This window comes from Mirounga angustirostris, unplaced genomic scaffold, assembly GCF_029215605.1.
Source record: "Mirounga angustirostris isolate CCGP_5_RB_7025 unplaced genomic scaffold, mMirAng1.0.hap1 SCAF_14, whole genome shotgun sequence".
Lineage (NCBI taxonomy): Eukaryota > Metazoa > Chordata > Mammalia > Carnivora > Phocidae > Mirounga > Mirounga angustirostris.
Genome location: NW_026991722.1, coordinates 19,681,135 through 19,686,643, shown reverse-complemented (window position 1 = coordinate 19,686,643; position 5,509 = coordinate 19,681,135). Strand labels below are relative to the sequence as shown.

Genomic DNA, 5,509 nt, shown 5'->3' with positions numbered 1-5,509 from the left:
AATGTCATTGGAAGAAATCTATCAATAATGCAGAGGAAAAGAGCATGTCATCACAGTGAATGCAGACTAAGAAAAAATGGGAAGATTAAATATATTGGATTATAAAATTAAAGATAAACATATAAAAATAATTTGTATCTCTAAAGCATAGAAGTCAACAAATAGAAAAAAGATACATTCACAGGGGTACCTGGATGGCTTGGTCAGTTAGGTGTCTGACCCCTGATCTCAGCTCAGGTCTTGATCTGAGCGTTGTGAGTTCAATCCCCACATTGGGTTCCATGCTGGGCATGGAACCTACTTTAAAAAAAGGTGGAGGGGCACCCGGTGTCTTAGCTGGTTAAGCATCCGACCCTTGATTTTGGCTCAGGTCATGATCTCAGGGTCTTGAGATCAAGCCCCACATTGGGCTCTGCTTTGAACATGGAGCCTGCTTAAGATTCTCTCTTTCCAGGGCGGAGCCAGGGCCGGAAGTAGAACTGTGGTGGCCGCGGAGGCTGTGGCAGCTCAGGAGTGAGTGCAAGTAACAGAATCACCATGATTCCTCAGAGGCTCTTCAGGTTCTCCTCTCTCATTCGGTCCGCAGTCTCAGCTCATTTGGGGAGGAACATTGGTGTTTCAGCAGTGGCATTTAATAAGGAACTTGATCCTGTGCAGAAACTCTTCGTGGACAAGATTAGAGAATACAGAACTAAGCGACAGGCATCTGGAGGACCCGCTGATACTGGCCCAGAGTACCAGCAAGACCTAGAGAGGGAGCTTTTCTAAGCTTAAGCAAATGTATGGTAAAGCAGACATGAATACGTTCCCGGACTTCAAATTTGAAGATCCTAGATTTGAAGTCATCGAAAAACCCCAGTCCTGAAGAAAGAATGTAGAATTTATTTGGTAATTTGTCCTAGATTAGCTGTACAACTGTATCAGAATAAACATACATTTCTCAGCAAAAAAAAAAAAAAAAAGATTCTCTCTTTCCCTCTCTCTCTGCCCCCCCTCCCACAACCTCCTCACCTACAGGTGCTCTCTCTCTTTAAAAAAGATACATTCATAGATACAATGTAAAATTTTTTAAAAAGCAGAAAGCGTATATCATGTTACAAGAAAATCTGATAAACCTTCATCACTAAAATAAATCCTACCTATATTACTGAAAATTGAGAATAAAGAATGATGTCTTCAGGCATTCAGATAGGAAAAGGAAAGAACTCAAAGTTCTTAGAGCAAGACACCCAAGAATATCAAACCAGCTTGCAGTCATTAAAATGAAAAGGAAACTAAAAAAGCTTTCAAAAATTACATAACTCATCAGTCCTCCTCCAAAAGGAACTTTCACTTCTGTACACTTATCTTTCATAAAATTCAATTAAAATTAACTGTACCTCAGTAACCGTGAGGATTTCTAAAATCCAGACCATGGCTTCTCACTTCTATTCTCTGCTAACACTAGTCATGGTCCAGTGGAAATGTGTCAGGAAAATGACAAGCCTAGAAATCTTATGTTAGAAATCCAAGGGCATCTCAAAGACCCGTCAAAATGGCCTAGTACCCAGGTTGAAGAAACTCTCACTGGCCGAATGTGAAACAATTTGATCATCAAAAAACAACTTAAAAGTCATCACAAGAAAAAGAATTGTAACTATGGGTGGGGTTGGATATTAACTACACTTACTGTGGCGATCATTTCACAATATCTTCATATATCAAAGCTTTATGTTGTATACCTGAAACTAATATATTATTATATGTGAATTTCGTGTCAATAAGAAAAATAAAGTTTATAAAGGATAAAAAAAACAACCGTGGTAGAGAGTTATAACACTTGGATTAAAGAAAAAATCCATGAATTTATACTGATATGGAAAATAGGGATTGAAACAGTAGCTAACAATATAACATCACCGATGTAAGAATTTACTTGGCCAAGGATCATCAGTGGGTCCTGAAAGCATCACATGAAAAGCTATGGAAGGATAGGTTACATACATAATCTCAAACTATCACTCCAGAGTTCACCTAATTAGAAATGAAAAGAGTACCTTTACAGTGGAGAAATCTGGTAAATACCAACTGCGAGACAGTATTCAAAGTTAGCATCCCTGATAATGGGACAGACAGGAACTATGTGCCTCCTTAAGGAGACCGTGGGAATTATACATCACCCATAGAGTTTTCTAATTCAAAATGTTTGGCCATGTATGTAACCATTAAGGTTTGGAGATAACCTACAAAACAACTGGCCTGGAATCTTCAAATAAGTCAATTTTGTGAAGACTAAAGGAGTTTAAAGAGACATGACCACTAAATGCAATGTATGATTTTAGATTGGATAAAAAACCAAAAACATATAAAGAAAAAAGTGTTGGGCACCTGGGTGGCTCAGATGGTTAAGCGTCTGCCCTCAGCTCAGGTCATGATCTCAGGGTCCTGGGATCGAGTCCCGCATTGGGCTCCCTGCTCCTTGGGAGCCTGCTTCTCCCTCTGCCTCTCTCTCTCTCTGTCTCTCATGAATAAATAAATAAATTTAAAAAAAAAAGAAAGAAAGAAAAAAGTGTTGAAAAAAATCTTTTCAGATCTTTCCAAATCTTTTCAGGACTTTTTAGATCATTTGGATTATAGGCTATATATTAAATAACATTATTGCATTGATATTCAATTTCTTAGTCTGATAATGATGTGGTTTTGTAAGAAAATATTGAATCATTTACAGAGAAAGAATCGGGGGGTCAGTTTTGGAAAAAGTTCCCTGGTGTGGATACAACTCTTGGATTAGCAAATCAGAAAGAGGGAGCTACCTAGGGAAATTTATTAAGTATGTGTCATGAATGATACACTGGAGTATACAATTCTTTAGAGGGATACCAATGTAATAAAATAAAGCTTCTGCTCTTGGTAAACTAACCAAAAAGTGAAGTGACAAGCTAAATAGTAATGTGTAAGTATAAGAACAGAAGAAGAAACAAACATCAACAATAGGCATTACTACCCACTTCTTGCACACGTTACTGTGCTAAGTTCTTAAAAGAATAAAGCATGGATAGTGCCATAAAGCTTAAGGTCCAATTGGCAAGACATAACTTATACACATGAAACAATTTAAAAGCAATGCAAGACACCATGTCCTCAAAGGCCAAATTCTGTGGTTTGAACTAAAAATGTAATGGGAATTTTTGGAAGGAAGAGATCAATGTCGGATGAAGTCACTGGGAATTGGGACTTGTGACACATTAAAACAAGCACAGAACTTGATCTTAGTGCAAAACCTACCCACATGTGTGCTGAGGAAATTCACTAATGGAGAGTGTGTGATTAAAGCCAGGTTTTGTTAATCAGAAGAGCTTTCATGGGGGGAGAATTCTGAGGAAAATTTGAAGGAGAGATGCAAATTATAGGACTCGTTAAATATATGTTAGAGAGAAAGCGACCTTAGAGATCATCTTTCCAGTTTCATATGTTTATGAGTAAAGAATCTCGGGCCCAGAGAAAGGCTGTAGTGTGTAGAGAGAAAGGGCAAATATGGTTAATGGCAGGAAACTGGATGGGAATCTAGAGACCTGTTCAACTTTGGCAAGGCACTCAGCATTTCTAAACTTTTGGTAATGAGACAGAGGGGATATTTTCCTATCAGGATAAGGTGTCTAAACACCTCCCTTTGGATGTGGGCTCCCATAGTGACTTACTTGACCAATTGCGATGGAAATGACACTGGGGGATTTCTGAAACTAGGTCACTGAAACACTTACCCTTAGAGCCCCAGGCCGCCATGTTAAGTAGTCCAGCTACTCAGAGGCCACCGTGCTGTGGGAAGCTCAAGCTCTACTGAGAGGTCCTGGAGGATATGAAGTAATAGAGGGAGAGGGAGAAAGCCAAGGAGCACCACAGTGCCAGACATATGAGTGAAGAAGCCATTTTGGAAGTGGCTCATCCAGCCGCAGCTACCCCAGCTGATGACCTATGGGTTGGAGATGAATCACCAATCTAAATCCATCCCAAATTCCTGACCTACACCAGTGAGTAAAATAAATTGGTTGGTTTAAACCATTAAGCTTTGAGGTATTTTGGTAAAAAGTAATAGATAACCCAACAACCAGTTTTTAGTGTCCCTTATAACTGCAGTTCTCTGCTTTTATAAAATTCCACAAGAAAAAGCAATTTACAAATGCTTGGTTAAAGAGGTAAGCAAGTAGAGAGAAGCAAGTGGGTTTGAATAGAGTGGTAGTTTGTCACAGAAATAATAAGAAGTATCTCTGGGAAATAAGGGAGTGCCAAGAATTACGATTCTTATATCACTTTCTAAGGATATGGAAAGTTATTTCTGATTGGCAAAAATAGCCCCATTTTCCTTCCACCCATGTGACTGACAGTCTTCTCTTTAAGTGTAGTTATCCTTTTCAGTAAGATCTGAGTGATGATATTGGTTCTCCCCACTTCAAAGAATGGTTTTGATAGCAAAATATGGCTATCACCAATGCTCTTCACCAATGATTTCTAGCTCTTTTCCAGGTACATAGTAGGAGTGTACTTCTGTCCCCGTGGGTTTGAGGGAGGCCGTGTGATAGATATTTGAGTTGTGAGCAGAAGTAACACATGTCAGTTCCAAGCCAGGGCATTTAATGGCCAGTTCTAGACTTTCCAGAGCTCTCTTTCCCTCTGGCCCAGTGACCAACAACTGACATAGTCTGGCTCCATCACCCTAGATTTCTTGTGATCAAGGCTCCCTGCCAACCCAGGATAGACATATAACACGAATGAGAAATACACCTTTGTTCATTAAAATCATGAAGATTTTTGAAAATTACTTGAAACTACTGCAACGTAACAGAGCCTATTCTGATTGAGGCACCAGAGAAGATTGTAAATGCTCTTGGAAACAGCGAAGTGATACAAAAGTGTGAGATATTGTTACTTCAAAGGATAGTCTCCAGCAGGCTTCTGAGTAGGGATGCAGCCAAAGCGATTCATTCAGCTGTCTACTGCAAGAGTTTCTTGCCTCACCTTACTTAACCGGTCATCCAGCTTCTCTGAGAGAAATTTCTGTGTGTATAGGATCATAATAATAACAGTGACAATCATAGCAACAGCAGGAAGGGCATCCGCCATTTATGGAATACCTACTGTATGATTGGAAACCATTGTATATATGATTTCCAATCCTCACAGCATATCTGTACAATGGGTTTAACACCCCATGTTTTTACAGATAGAGAAACAAGCTAAAGAAGTAGAATACTGTGCTCTTTCTGTTTCTTTCCAATCTTTGGATCTCCACTTACGAAAGGAAGTCTAGTGCCGTGATGAAGAAAAGTGAGGGTCTTTTCTATTAAACACATATAGAATGTGGCAAATGTTCTGAACACATTATATGCTTGCTTCCACTGGTGTTTTCAAGGGGAGCTAAAAGCAGCTGAGACAGCTCTGTATCCAAGTCATCTGGTGCCCATATGTGAAGATGTGCGTGCTTTCCTGTGTCCTCACAGGATGGCACAGATATTAATTGCTTAATATGTAAGAG

The 5,509-nt window shown here is 39.3% G+C and overlaps 1 pseudogene; it reads left to right on the top strand.

Annotated features, from left to right (window-relative positions):
- Nucleotides 1-529: 529 nt before the first annotated feature.
- LOC123852327 (ATP synthase-coupling factor 6, mitochondrial-like) lies at nt 530-935 on the top strand (annotated as a pseudogene).
- The last annotated feature ends 4,574 nt before the right edge of the window (nt 936-5,509 follow it).